This window comes from Vipera berus (assembly GCF_964194415.1).
Source record: "Vipera berus genome assembly, chromosome: 4".
In the NCBI taxonomy this organism is placed as follows: domain Eukaryota; kingdom Metazoa; phylum Chordata; class Lepidosauria; order Squamata; family Viperidae; genus Vipera; species Vipera berus.
The window spans coordinates 120,070,251-120,086,089 of NC_138206.1; positions in this window are offsets into that span (position 1 = coordinate 120,070,251).

Sequence of the window (15,839 nt, forward strand, 5' to 3'; positions counted from 1 at the left end):
CAACCTTTCCCAGCATTAGGCTCTTCTCCAGTGAGTCCTTCCTTCTCATTAGGTGGCCAAAGTATTTGAGTTTTAGCTTCAGGATCTGGCCTTCTAAAGAGCAGTCAGGGTTGATCTCCTCTAGGACTGACCGGTTTGATCGCCTTGCAGTCCAAGGGACTCGCAGGAGTCTTCTCCAGCACCATAGTTCAAAGGCCTCAATTCTTTGGTGCTCAGACTTTCTTATGGTCCAACTTTCACAGCCATACATTGCAACTGGGAAGACCATAGCCTTGACTATACGCACTTTTGTTGACAGGGTGATGTCTCTGCTTTTTAGTGTGCTGTCTAGATTTGCCATGGCTTTCCTCCCCATGAGCGTCTTTTAATTTCTTGGCTGCAGTCCCCATCTGCAGTGATCTTGGAACCCAGAAAAATAAAATCTGTCACTACCTCCATTTCCTCTCCATCTATTTGCCAGGAATTGAGAAGGCCGGATGCCATGATCTTGGTTTTCTTAATGTTCAGTTTCAACCCAACTTTTGCACTCTCCTTCTTCACTCGCAACAAGAGGCTCTTTAGTTCCTCTTCACTTTCTGCCATTAGAGTGGTATCATCTGCCTTCATTAAACTAGCCACACCCAATTCCTGCAACCATTGTTCATGTGTTTTATCCTCTTTGTTGCTCTTCTCTCCACTCTTTCTAGAGCCTCAACACCTTTTGAGAAATAGGAACTTGAGTTCAAGAAATCAGGGTACAGAACCTTCTCGATGGGGCTGAGCTCCTCACAAACAACGAAAGAGCAAAGATGTCACCTGGGGTGTTCTTCCAACCACAACTGTCATTATGTTCTCAGGTGACAGTGGTGGCAAAGAGCCCCTGTGAAGAACTAGGTTTAATTTCCAGCTGCTGATAAAGCTGGCTAGATCAGATGTGAGTTACCTACACCTTCTTATATCCCATGTTGAGGCTATCACAAGGTCAGCGGGCGGACGCTCCTTACAACTGGCCAGGTGGATAGAAAAATAGACTGAGCAATATAGCGCCGATGTTACTAACAGGTACAAAATACAAAGGTCCTAATGCAAGCCTGCGGAGACTGCTGAGTAGCATAGTAACAGCCGTCTCTGGAAGAAAAGAAAAAAAGGACACTTCCAAAAAAAAAGGGATGCCGTTGGTGCTGATGATTGTTTTTTTTTTCCTGGAAGATGTTAAAGGCTTTCTTTTTTTTTTTAAATCCCTGAGTATCAAGAAGATGGGCGGGGATGTAATCCCAATACTTTTTTCCAAAGACCGATTAGCCCATTGAACCATATTCTTTGGAGCGGGTGGTTTTCAAAGGCTGCGCGTACATCATAAATATGGTATTTTAGTTTCTGACATTTTCTAAAGCCCCCAAAGACAGCTTTGCAAACCTCGGGCAGGAATCATTTCAAATTGGCTGGAATAATCACAGGTCTCAAAGGTTTGCGGTGACAAGATACACAATTAAGGTTGTGTGAAGGGGGGGGGAGAGAGAGAGAAGCTGCCAGAAGTTCTTTTCACAGCTCAGCTTGCCGAGGAAGAAAGCTTGCGGAACGGCCCCTCTCCCGTTGCATTAATAATGTCTGAATAGCTAAAGAAAACTTCGGAGCTGCAGAGTTCACAAAACACACTCCTTCTGCTGAGATCCCCTGCTGATTGATAGCTGGGGTTTTGTCCCTTCTGACATATGATTCTGCTGCTACACACACACACACACACACACACACACACACACACACCCTGCCCCACCTTCCTGGAGACAAAATAAATGCAGGGTGTTTTTTCCTGTCAGAGTGGCGGAAGGCGAAATGAAAGGCTGCCATCCCTCAGAATCACAGGGATGGTGTCCGAAATAAATGGAACTGAATTCTGATCAGCAGAGTTGTGGGGACTAGCTAGAGTCAGTAACCTGGTAGAGGTCGGTGTGAGTTCTTCTCCCTTGTTAGTTTGCAGGCCACATCCAACCTGACCTGTAATTGGATTACTGCAGGACTGCAGGAAGGAGATTTCAATTTTGCACACCTTGAGACACAAGGCATAGGATTGAATTTTGAAAACATGGTGTGGGGAGCTGAGAAATCAAGCCAAATCCAAGAGAGAGAGAGAGAGAGAGAGAGAGAAGGAGGAGGAGGAAGAAGGAAGGAAAGAGGAGGAGGAGGAGGAGGAGGAGGAGGAGGAGGAGGAGGAGGAGGAGAAGAAGAAGAAGAAGAAGAAGAAGAAGAAGAAGAAGAAGAAGAAGAAGAAGAAGAAGAAGAAGAAGAAGAAGAAGAAGAAGAAGAAGAGGAGGAGGAGGAGGAGGAGGAGGAGGAGGAGGAGGAGGAAGAAGAAAAAGAAGAAGAGGAGGAGGAGGAAGAGGAGGAGGAGGAAGAAGGAGGAGGAGGAGGAGAAGGAGGAGGAGGAGGAGAGGAGGAGGAGGAGGAGGAGGAGAAGAGGAGGAGGAGGAGGAGGAGGAGGAGAGGAGGAGGAGGAGGAGGAGGAGGAGGAAGGAAGGAAGGAAGGAAGGAAGGAAGGAAGGAAGGAAGGAAGGAAGGAAGGAAGGGAGGGAGGGAATAAGAATTAGACAGAAAAACAAGGACAAAAAAGCAAAGACAGTCATTCCGAAAAGTGTCAAGGTAATCCAGATTGGATTGATTAAACTGTCATTTGTGTGGACAAAATAAATGCAACAACTCATTTCTCTGAAACCTGCTGGACTCTTTACCCAGAGAATAAACAAACCATTACAAACAATGGTGGTTCGTTTAAACTTTCAGCAGTTCTAAGAAGTTCCACACCCATTTGCACCACTCAGCCGACCCTGAGGACACAAATAAACCTCCAAGTGGCCTCAATGACCCTCTAAAAGAAGGCAAACAACCAGCTGTCTGAAAGGAGTATAAATCATTTCATTTTCATTTCATTTATTGGATTTCTATACCGCCCTTCTCCCTAGGGACTCAGGGCGGTTCACAGGGCATATATAAATAACTGTACAAAAATTAAAAGAGAATTAAACCATGCCCAATTAAAATACAGCAATAGTAAAATAATAAAACCAATTAAAAACCCATATTCCCCTTCAGGCCAGACCAGCTAACTCAAACAAGTGGGTCTTCAACCCGCGACGGAAGGATCGGAGGTCCGATGCCATCCGGAGCTCAACCGGCAGTTGGTTCCATAGTGCCGGGGCACCCACAGAGAAGGCCCTCCCCCTGGGGGCCACCAGTCGACATTCCCTGACCGGAGGCACCCTGAGGAGGCCCTCTCTGTGGGCACGCACAGGGCGGAGGGGAGTTGACGCCGGCAGCAGGTGGTCCTCGAGGTATCCCGGACCCATGCCATGTAGGGACTTAAAGATCATAACCAAGACCTTGAACCTCACCCGGAAGACAACTGGTAACCAATGCAGCTCGTGGAGCAAAGGTGTAACATGGGAGTACCGGGAAACTCCCAAGACAACTCTCGCGGCCGCATTCTGTACCAGTTGGAGCCTCCGAGTGGTCTTCAAGGGAAGCCCCATGTAGAGAGCATTACAATAGTCTAGGCGAGAGGTCACGAGCGCATGAGTGACCGTACACAGGGCATCCCGGTCCAGATAGGGCCGCAACTGGCGCACCAGACGAATCCTTCCATTCTCCACCATCCAGTCAGAACCTGAAGAAGCTTCTTGGATGAGAAGCGAAAGGTCTTCAAAGAAAAACGAGAAAGTCCAGTTGCCTGCTGAAAAAGCACCTTTGGGACAACAGTGACCTGGATGAGTGGGGATCTCCATAGACATTGTTTTTTTAAAGTAGTTTGTAATTTTAAAGCCATTGCTTCTTAGCTTGTCTTCTGGAGCAACACTGAATAAAGATGCCCCCTTTTCTGCATGATGGCTCCTGGTATATTGGATGATGGTCCTCATGTCCTTCTGAATATTTTTCCCCTCCAGGTTAAACATACCCAACACCTCCAAACTTCACAATGACATATATATACACAAAAATGTACATGATACATTAATCGATGGACATTTTCCAAAGGTCAACTCTCTCATAATAGGAAGCATTGAAAGACATTTGCTTATTTCTTTGTGGATTCTATTGTATCGTGAAAAAAAATACTTGTGTATTTAGATGTTTGTATATTCCATGCTTTCCATTCTGAGCACCACCCACCAGAGCAAGCTTTGCAAAAAGATAAAAACATGGCGAACCAAAATCGTTAGAAATTTAGCCACAAAAGCTGCTTGATCAGAACATTGTCATTGTTGTTGTTGCTGCTGTTGCTGTTGCGGAAATCAGGTTACGGAAAGATTCTCTCATGAACCACCTCGGAAAAATAAAATTTCCTCCACTTAGTATGTAAAGGACATTAGCTGAGATATTAATTAAGGTTCCCTCTCAAATTAAAAAGGCTCTTTCTTTGGTGCTTCGGGAATCATACTTGAGATGTTGGAGACAAGCTTCAAGATCACATTTCTTATTCTATGTCCTGTGTTCTAAGAAAACGAAGCCCAGGAGAAAATTGTTTGAAGACAATCTGAATACTCCTAACTGGATAACCACAAATCCACCAAACCGCCCTGAGTCCTACAGGAGAAGGGCAGTATATAAGTCTAATAAAATAAAATAAAATAAAATAAATAAATAAAATATATGTCAGGACAAAACCACGTATCAAATCATCTCCATCTTCCAATATGTGGTCCACCTTAGTCACCCCTTGTGAAACTTTTCTTCCTAAATATTTGCCTACAGGGTGGTCTTTGACTTACAACAATTCACTTAGTGACCTTTCAAACTTACAAGGGCACTGGGACAAAGTGACTTAAGACCAATGGTGGGATTAAAATATGTGAACAACCTGTTCTCTGTGTGGATCCCGCTTCCAGAAGTCCATTCTGGGCCTGCTGGGCAACAAAAAATTAGCTACCGGTTCTGCCGAAGTGGTGCGAACTGGCTGAATCCCACCACAGGAAGGAAGGAAGGAAGGAAGGAAGGAAGGAAGGAAGGAAGGAAGGAAGGAAGGAAGGAAGGAAGGAAGGAAGGAAGGAGTTGTTGTCTTTAGTTGCGAAGTCATGTCCGACCCATCGCGACTACATGGACAACGTTCCTCCAGGCCTTCCTGTCCTCTACCATCTTCTGGAGTCCATTTAGGCTCACGGCTACTGCTTCAGTGACTCCGTCCAGCCACCTCATTCTCTGTCGTCTCTTTCTTCTCTTGCCCTCAATCTGTCCCAGCATTAGGCTCTTCTCCAATGAGTCCTTCCTTCTCATTAGGTGGCCAAAGTATCTGAGTTTGAGCTTCAGGATCTGGCCTTCTAAAGAGCAGTCAGGGTTGATCTCCTCTAGGACTGACCGGTTTGATCGCCTTGCAGTCCAAGGGACTTGCAGGAGTCTTCTCCAGCACCAGAGTTCAAGGAAGGAGTGGTGGGATTCAAATATGTCAACAACCAGTTCTCTGTGTGGATGCCGCTTCTGGAAGTCCATTCTGGGCCTGCTGGGCAACAAAAAATTAGCTACCGGTTCTGCCGAAGTGGTGCGAACTGGCTGAATCCCACCATTGCTTAGGACCGTTTTTCACACTTACTGTACTGGCATCCCACGGTCAGATGATCAAAATTTGAATACTTGGCCTCTGACTCATATTTATGACGGTTGCAGCGGTCCCCTTTTGCAACCTTCTGACAAGCAAAGTCCATAGGGGAAGCCAGATTCACTTAACAACCATGTCGCTGACTTCACAACTGCAGGGATCCACTTTGCAACGGTGGCGGGGAAAGGTCATAAAATGGGGCGAGGCTCCCTTAACCACAGTCTCACTTGGCAACCGAAATGTGAGGCGTGGTTGTGGCCGAGGGCTGCCTGTTTTAACGGTCCCAACAACGGATAGATGTCAAATCTTTTCCCCAGCTGAGGTGGCCCCCCATGGAGATCTTTCTCCGTTCTCTTTTCACAGCAAATAATCCAGTGGAATTGATTGGATGGAGAGAATGAGATTGGCCTAAAGCCATCTGCTAAATTTCCCTGGATGATAAAATACATAAAGACCATCTTAAGGATGACTTAACCATTCCCCATACTGCCTTTCAGCTGTTTGTAAGGAGCGTATCTCAGCTAAAGACTCCAAAAATGATGTTTCTGTCAATAAATAGTGGCCTGGGTGCCCCATTCCTGCCAAGAATCTATTCCACAAAATGACTTTATTTTTGATTTAAGGAGGAGTAGAGAGAGGAAATCTCCACTATTAACCTGATTCTAAAAGCTTTTCTTAAAATTGTAGGCCCCCACGGGAACTCTTAACGTTTATAATTTCCCGTTATGAATTCATTTGTTTTATTCCTAACCCTCCCCCTTCCCCACATTTCTTCTTATGGCTTTGAATATATATATATATATATATACACACACACACATACACACACATCAGCTTAGCGCATGTGACAGAATTTAAGAAGAAAACCATAATTGCATAGAGACATAAGCGCTGAGAGAGAGAGAGAGAGAGAGGTTAATGTCACATAGTTTCTGCAATCGCTTCGCTGTTTACTGAAATTTGTAATTCAGTCTCTGCCAGACCAGCTGCCACACTGTTCAGTACACAAAACAGCCACAAGTGCTCCCTCTGCAGTTGTTATTGCCAGAATATGATACTCAGCGTGTGATTAATACAAGGCAAAGAACTTAATTCCGTGTCTTGTGAGGGGCAGTCTGGGTTCGTCCCTGCCTTTTTATTTTCTTTGTAATGGTGCCACATTTCAGTGACTTTCCCACTCCAGCAGCTTTTTAGAGAATTTCATTCCACGTGGAATGGGGGAGGGAGGGAAAAAAACAAAAAAAACAAACCGAAAGCCTGCGAGAAAATAATGCATTGTGCGAAGAATGTGACCCTGCTTGAAGCTGCACGGGATGCTCGTGAGGAAACGGGTGTCCTTCCTTTCAAAGGAGCTACGCAAATGTCTGCGTGAGGGATGTGTTCTCATGCTTCTCCATCTCATTAGTTCAAGAGCTGCTAAACCTGCTATCAAATCGGAGGGGTCCTTGCTGCTCTCTCTGATATCGGCGGCCTTCTGGTGTTGACGAAATGTCTGCAAGAAAAACACCAAGGAGCACCAAGGACTCCTCATTTCAACCCTGAGTTACAAATATTCTCCTTTACCGTCAAATCGCTCAGTCTATCTCTGAACAGAGAAAGAGGGAGAAACCACCCAGAGTTGGTTGGATCCAATAACAATCAACCAATGGAGCAGAAGTTGCCTTCAGAGGTTGTGGGAGCTTCATCACTGGAAGCTTTCAAGAAGAGACAGGACTGCCATCTGTTAGAAATGGTACAGGGTCCCTTCCAACTCTACTATTCTATTCTATTCTATTCTATTCTATTTTATTCTATTCTATGCTATTCTATTCTAGTCTAGTCTAGTCTAGTCTAGTCTAGTCTAGTCTAGTCTAATCTAGTCTAGTCTAGTCTAGTCTAGTCTAGTCTATTCCAGTCTCTTTTCTATTCTATTCTAGTCTATTCTAGTCTAGTCTAGTCTAGTCTAGTCTAGTCTAGTCTAGTCTAGTCTAGTCCAGTCTCTTTTCTATTCTATACTATTCTATTCTATTCTATTCTATTCTAGTCTAGTCTAGTCTAGTCTAGTCTAGTCTAGTCTAGTCTAGTCTATTCCAGTCTCTATTCTATTCTATTCTATTCTATTCTATTCTATTCTATTCTATTCTAGTCTAGTCTAGTCTAGTCTAGTCTAGTCTAGTCTAGTCTAGTCTAGTCTAGTCTAGTCTATTCCAGTCTCTTTTCTATTCTATTCTATTCTATTCTATTCTATTCTATTCTATTCTATTCTAGTCTAGTCTAGTCTAGTCTAGTCTAGTCTAGTCTAGTCTAGTCTAGTCTATTCCAGTCTCTTTTCTATTCTATTCTATTCTAGTCATCTAGTCTAGTCTAGTCTAGTCTAGTCTAGTCTAGTCTAGTCTAGTCTAGTCTAGTCTAGTCTAGTCTATTCCAGTCTCTTTTCTATTCTATTCTATTCTATTCTATTCTATTCTAGTCTAGTCTAGTCTAGTCTAGTCTAGTCTAGTCTAGTCTAGTCTATTCCAGTCTCTATTCTATTCTATTCTATTCTAGTCTAGTCTAGTCTAGTCTAGTCTAGTCTAGTCTAGTCTAGTCTAGTCTAGTCTAGTCTAGTCTAGTCTAGTCTAGTCTAGTCTAGTCTAATCTAGTCTAGTCTAGTCTAGTCTAGTCTATTCCAGTCTCTAGTGTAGTCTAGTCTAGTCTAGTCTAGTCTAATTCCAGTCTCTTTTCTATTCTATTCTATTCTATTCTATTCTATTCTATTCTAGTCTAGTCTAGTCTAGTCTAGTCTAGTCTAGTCTAGTCTAGTCTAGTCTAGTCTAGTCTAGTCTATTCCAGTCTCTATTCTATTCTATTCTATTCTATTCTATTCTATTCTATTCTATTCTATTCTATTCTATTCTATTCTAGTCTAGTCTAGTCTAGTCTAGTCTAGTCTAGTCTAGTCTAGTCTAATCTAGTCTAGTCTAGTCTAGTCTAGTCTATTCCAGTCTCTAGTGTAGTGTAGTGTAGTCTAGTCTAGTCTATTCCAGTCTCTATTCTAGTCTATATATTCTATTCTATTCTATTCTATTCTATTCTATTCTATTCTAGTCTAGTCTAGTCTAGTCTAGTCTAGTCTAGTCTAGTCTAGTCTAGTCTGATCGATTCTATTTATAAAATGATGATGATGACGATGATGATGATGATGATGATGATGATGATAATGATCAGTTGCACAATCAACCAGATGTTCAGCCTGGATTTAGGATTTTTACCCACTTATCAAGCCCTTGCCAAGGACCTGGAATAGACAGATGTTGTGGTTTGATAGCACTAGCACTTAGACTCATATACCGCTTGGCAGTGCTTTTACAGCCCTCTCTAAGCAGTTGACAGAGTCAGCCTGTCGCCCCCAACAATCCGGGTCCTCATTTTACCGACCTGGGAAGGATGGAAGGCTGACTTAACCTTGAGCCGGTCGGGATCGAATTGATGGCATTTAAAAGTATCAGTTGCAGGATGGAAGCTCTTCCAACTAATAAAGCTGCCTTTTGCAACTGACTGATGGGGAAATTGTCAATGCTGATGTTGTTGGAGTGATGCTCCAGATGTTTTAGATGTTGCTGACTATTGGTACAATCTTTGCTTTCTTTTGCCACAGTCATTCTACTTCTATTTGCAGATCGTTGCGTTTTGTGATTTTCTCCAGTTCTTTCTCTTCTATTATTATTTTAGGAAACGCCTCCCTCAATTATTCAGGGGAAACAATGTCCTGCTATAATTTTCCTACAGAAATGCTAAATCAAATGTTCGAGGAGGAAAACAGTAGCCCAAACATCTTTACTTTCGAGGAACTGACCAGGATCTGCCCTGGTTTTAAGTACACAGGGAGGCTGTAAGTAAAATAAAATAAGTAAATTGTGCCTAAAGCTGCAAATCTGTTATTGTGGGAAGGAGTCTCATTAAAGCCCTAATAAGCAGGCAATACATAGAATGAAGGCTATTGCTAAGCACATTGATTTGTGCTTCTTAGATTGTAAGCTGCCCTGAGTCTTCGGAGAAGGGCGGGATATAAATGGGATTTTTAAAAAAATGCAGTAGGACCCTCTGCCTTATATATATAAAAAACCCATAAGGACTGGAACATTGAAATCACATCCAGCATAAGTGCCTTTTCCATCTTGAATTGCTATTGATTTCTGACATTGCCAGGTGAATCTAGAGATTCCTGCTCAGGAATTCAGAATCAGCGCTGAAGAGCTATGTCTGTGCAGCCTGCAATTTTCCAGTGCTCTGAACCAATCCCCAATGAATTCAATCCCTACAGCCCAAGACAAGTTGCTATTTTGCCCCTTTGGGTGGGAAAAAACCAGAAATAGCAGTAGAACTAATTGGAACATAGAGACAATGATGTGGGCTCCTTGGTACTCTCTGAGCTTCGTTGTTTCCTTGCAGACGTTTCATTACCAAACTAGGTAACATCATCAGTGCTAATGAAGGCATTGATCATGAAACGTAGGTCATGAAACGTCTGCAAGACGACTATCAAGCTCAGAGAGCACCAAGGATCCCACAGGACAACCCCTGAGCTACAAATATGCTCCCCTACAATATTTCTGAATGGCGTACAGCACTCAAGCAACACAAGCAAGAAATCCTGCCAGTAGAAAATATTTTAAAATATGACATTTTTTTAGGAGTGCCATGGTGACGCGGTGGTTAGAATGCAGAATTGCAGCCTAACTCTGCCCGTAGCCCCCAGTTCGATCCTGACTGGCTCAAGGTTGACTCAGCCTTCCATCCTTCCCAGGTTGGTAAAATGAGGACCCAGATTGTTGGGGGCAATATGTGCTGACTGTAAGCCGCTTAGAGAGGGCTGTAAAGCACTGTGAAGCAATATATAAGTCTAGATGCTATTGCTATTGCTATTCTTCCTTCCTTCCCAGTGGTTAGAATGCAGTATTGCAGGCTGACTTTGCCCACAGTCAGGAGTTCGATCCTGACTGGCTCAAGGTTGACTCAGCCTTCCATCCTTCCCAAGTCAGTAAAATGAGGACGCAGATTGTTGGGTGCAAATAGGCTGACTAGCCACTTAGAGCAGGCTATATATATATATTTGTCAAGTGGAGCTCTCTTCCTCCTGGTGATGTTCGTTCTTTCTTTCAGTTCTCTGTTGACCAGCATAATAAAGAGATTTTTTTCCCCTTCTTTTAGCTTCCATACCAACCCAACCTAATGCACGTCATTAAAGAGCATCGGCGTAAATCAGAACAGACCCAGTTTATTCTCCTTTGATCAGCCAAGCATGCATAAATGAGCTATTAATTCCCCAACAGACTTGCCGGCAAGAACAACCGTACATTCTTTCGGAGAAAGAAAGAGAGAGAGAGAGAGAGAGAGAGAGAGAGAGAGAGAGAGAGAGAGAGAGAGAGAGAGAGAGAGAGAGAGAGAGAGAGAGAGAGAGAGAGAGAGAGAGAGAGAGAGAGAGAGAGAGAGAAAGAAAGAAAGAAAGAAAGAAAGAAAGAAAGAAAGAAAGAAAGAAAGAAAGAAAGAAAGAAAGAAAGAAAGAAAGAGAAAGGAAGGAAGGAAGGAAGGAAGGAAGGAAGGAAGGAAGGAAGGAAGGAAGGAAGAAATGAAAGAAAGGAAGGAAGGAAGGAAAGAAAGAAAGAAAGAAAGAAAGAAAGAAAGAAAGAAAGAAAGAAAGAAAGAGAAAGAAAGAAAGAAAGATCACAAAGATTTTTTTTTATTACAGATTCTCTCTGGGTTTTACAGGAAAAGGGGTGGAATTCAAACCTTTCAAGGTAGGCCTTCCTAGGATTGGAGAAACGGGGAAGGCGTCCATATTTTTTTTTATTTTTACAACCGGTTGATAATCAGAGCTGAAAATCAGGGGGAGAAAAGCTAATTCTCAAGCGAGGAAGGAGGGGAATCCATGCAAAAGCGAAGGATAAAGGAGAGATTGATTGCCAATCAGGATGTGACAGAAGGAAAGGGGTGTACACCCTTCTGCTACCTCTCTAGAGCAAACGCAGGCTTGTCCCAATCAAGTCTCCAGACTGAAGGAGGTAATTTAAAGCACCAGAAGAGGCACAGATGGAGAGAGGGAAGTCCCTTTGCGGTTCTCCGATATTTTTATTGCACACAGCCTGCCTTGTCATAACAGAATTTGGCTTGGACAGAGAGTGAGTGATAGACTTGCAAATAGGAACAAACAATCCAGAAGTCTCTCCGAAGAAGACTTGAGTTACATGCCCTTGTTGTTGAAAACCCTCTGTCTGCTTCAGGCCCTAGAAGTAATTTGGGGCTGAATCCGCTGGAAGGCAGGGTCCAAAACTGTCCGAATCTCTTTGTTTGTTTTTCCCCTAAAGATCTCTGCATTGTGTTTTGTACACATGGGTGCTGTCTACAAAGGCACTGCGGAGATGAAGAAAGGAAAAGATAAGAACAGGGAGTTCTCAACAGATGAGCACAATTGAGTCCAAAATCTTTTGTGGCTAAGCGAGATGTTGACGACCTTTCTTGCCACAGATGTTAAGAGAATCACCGGACGTTGTTAAGTCAGTAACACCGTTATTAAATGAATCTGACTTCCCCGCTGATTTTGGTCACAAAGGAGGGACCCCCAGGACGCTGCAACCGTCATCAATAAGAGTCCATGGCCAAGCGTCTGAATTTTGGCCACGGGGATGCTGCAACGGCCGTAAATGTTTTTTTAAAATAAATGTATCATGTCTTGATGATTTATGACTTACTTGGGGCTTGAAATTATTGTTACACATACCACTTATTCACATGCAGACAAACAGGCCCGTGATGCTGCTACGGGATTAGCAACTTTATACAAAGCGCAAAAAGTAAGAAGAATAAATAAGCCCAGGGCTTTTTTCCTCATAGAACGCTCAGAACGGAGTTCCGGCACCTTTTTTGGATGGAACCTTGTAGGGTAGGCAAGGCTGGTTATACGACATGTGTGAGTTCCGGCACCTTTTTCTTTTACAAAAAAAGCACTGAATAAGCCAAAGAAATTAAAGACAAGAGGCCAAAAATAAGGTAAAAAAAAAAAGAATACAGTGAAATCTAGTTTGCCGGAAAATCTACTGACTATAACTCTCCGTACAGGTAGTGCTCAACTTACGATCGCGATTGAGCCCAACACGAAAGGAGCCTTCCCAAAGATGGCATTACTTTGGCAATTGAGTGTCCCCTGGGCAACTGTGTCGCCACTGACAGGTCCTTTCAACCCAGAATGTCTACGGAGGTTCTCCGTCATCCAGGTCACGGTTGTCCCAAAGGTGCTTTTTCAAGAGGCAACTGGACTTCCGTGGTTTTCTTTGAAGATATTTTGCTTCTCATCCAAGAAGCTTCTTCAGTTCTGACTGAAGGGTGGAGGATGGAAGGGTTTATATTCCTTGCAATCCTCTGGTCACTGAGACTTCCTCTGAGAGTCATTGGGGCCCCTTGGAGGTTGATCTCTGTTCTCAAGGTCACCTGAGTGCTGCAGATGGGTGTGGAACTGTTGAAACGCCTGTGTGGTGGACTAGAGATAGACAATGTCATATCCCTCCCCCTCTGTTGAGAGAGGGCTGTTCAATTTTGACATAGATGGCCTCTTTGATCCCTCTTTCAAACCAGCGGTCCTCTCTGTTTCAACCCAGAGATGACTGAACCTAATCTAAGCTAATCCAATATAACATAACAATGGTTCCCTATGTTATGTTATGTTATGTCTTCCTTCCCTGTAGAAGACACTTCTCCTGAATGTAGAGAAGAACCATCTATCTCGCATATGTTATGTGCCAAGTGTAAAACTTTGGCAGCTACGTGCCTCTGTGTTTCAACTTGCCTTTAGATAAAAGGGGTGGAAAGTGTTACTTTCAAGTGGGTAGATGGAGAAATGAAGCTTCTTTGATTCCGCTGCAGATCATGGGAGCATGAAGACCTGTCAAGGACACCAGCACAGGTGTGGATTTGAAGCAGACGGTTCCCACAACAAAGTGGAGCTGTTGATATGGATTATGTAAGACATTGGGGGTTTGGCTGGGAAAACTATGGTTTAAGTCTATGAACTTAAACTTGTGGGAACCGCAGAGTCAGTTTTGCTTCAACATAACCACGCAGTGAATTCAATAAACGGAATTAGTCTGGAGTTTATTTGGATTCTTGAGCTGGATGTTGACACTATGATGCATATTTGCTCCTTCACTATAACCAGAAGATCTCCTACTATCAACGTGGCCCAATATTGGACGAATGAAATCTAGTTTTTACCCTGTTTATTTTACATACTTTCATATGTGCTATATCTCTGTGACCTATTTTCAGTGGTGGGTTTCAGCCGGTTCGCACCACTTTGGCAGAACCAGTAGCTAATTTTTTGTTGCCCAGGCCCAGAATGGATTCCAGAAGCGGCATCCACACAGAGAACCAGTTGTTGACATATTTGAATCCCACCAGTCCTTCCTTCTCCTCATTTTCCTTCCTTCCTTCCTTCCTTCCTTCCTTCCTTCCTTCCTTCCTTCCTTCCTTCCTTCCTGTGGTGGGATTCAGCCAGTTCGCACCAGTTCGGCAGAACCGGTAGCTAATTTTTTTGTTGCCCAGGCCCAGAATGGATTCCAGAAGCGGCATCCACACTGAGAACCAGTTGTTCACATATTTGACTCCCACCACTGCCTATTTTATACTTATTTTACCTGCTCAGTGTTGAACGTTCTATACCTATAATTTGAAGGAGCTTCTAACGCAAATAAAGAAAGAAAGCTACATCATTGTGCTCTGCTGATATTACAAGAATCTCCCATCTCCTCTTTGAAACAAACAGATAAGGTCCCATGGAGCTTAGAGGGCAGTCAGGCCTCTGCCTCTTGTGACTGAGCAAGGATTCAAAGCTAGTTCTCTACTTGACCCCTCCTCCTTGTCTGCCTAGGTAAAAAAAATGAATGAATGAACCTTTATTATCAAAGTAAAACATGTGTACAGTGAGACTGGCTGAGCCTCCCTTCGTGCCCCACCACAACTCACAGTGACAATAAACCCACCATCTTCTTACACCACGTGAGCTAATTGCACAACACACTGGCCTCGCAAGTCAATCATACATAGAGTTATTTCCCATACAGGAGCCTGACAGCCCATGGATAGAAGCTATTCTTCAGCCTCTTGGTGCGGCTGGCTATACTCCTGTATCTCCTACACGATGGTAGGAGAGTAAAGAGGTACCGACCAGGGTGCGAGTCGTCCCTGAGAATTTTCCTCACTCTTCCAAGGCAGCGAGTCCTGGCAAGGTCATTTAGTGGTGTCAGGTGACAGCCCACCATGTTTTGTGCTGTGCTCACCACCCTCTGTAATATCTTCCCATCCGTGGCTGTCAGGCCAGCATACCAAACCACAATACAGTGCGAGAGGACGCTCTCTATAGTAGACCGGTAAAAGAATGTCATTAGCCGTAGTTCTACCCTGTTCTTCTGCAAGACCCTGAGGAAGTGGAGTCTCTGTTGGCCCTTTCTGGCCACCTGGGTTGTATTGATTTTCCAGGTAAGATCTTCACAGAGGTAGACTCCCAGGAATTTAAAGGAGGAAACTCTCTCCACACAGCCCCCCCCCGATGTAAAGTAGGGCAGGTTCCCACTTTACAGGTGTTTCCCAACATCAACAATGCTGACGTCATGGGCTCTTTTGGAGTGGGGTGGGGTTGCCCATCTGCCAAAACCCAACAGCCCCATCTTCCATCTACTAAATATGATCCTGCTTAACTTGTTTTGAGACCAATCATGCTCAGACGCTGCTCTCTTCTGCGAGGCAAACATATTAATTCACTTAGATACGTAGTCTTGTGCTTTGGGTTACAAACAGGTGTTTGAAAAAGAAAAATCAACACCGCTAAACTAATTGGGAATAAGGTATATTGGCTGCCTTCCAGGCAAAATACACTCCGTGCTTTTCGTAACTTCCTTGACTTAGAATCCTACGTCTGGAAGGGAGCTTTGAGGTCTTCAATCCTAACCCCCAACCCGAGGCAAGAACATAACTGTAGAACTACTTTGAAGGTTGTTCCGGGAAAGAGATACTCACAAACATTTTTATTGCTCTCTATTTCCAATCTGTCTTTTGCGGGCAAGGGGAAATTTGCATGTAGCAAGATTTTTACGTGCAAGAAATGCATCTAATAAACCAAAACATTTAATCACCAGGCATTCAGTAGATTTTGGGAGAAAGAAGTACTCTCAGATCAGATATTCCTACCGTAGCTGTTAGCACGGAATGTTTGCATTGCTGTTGGCAGCAAAGAAAATTTTACTTCCTGAAACACATCAAGATCATCATGGGA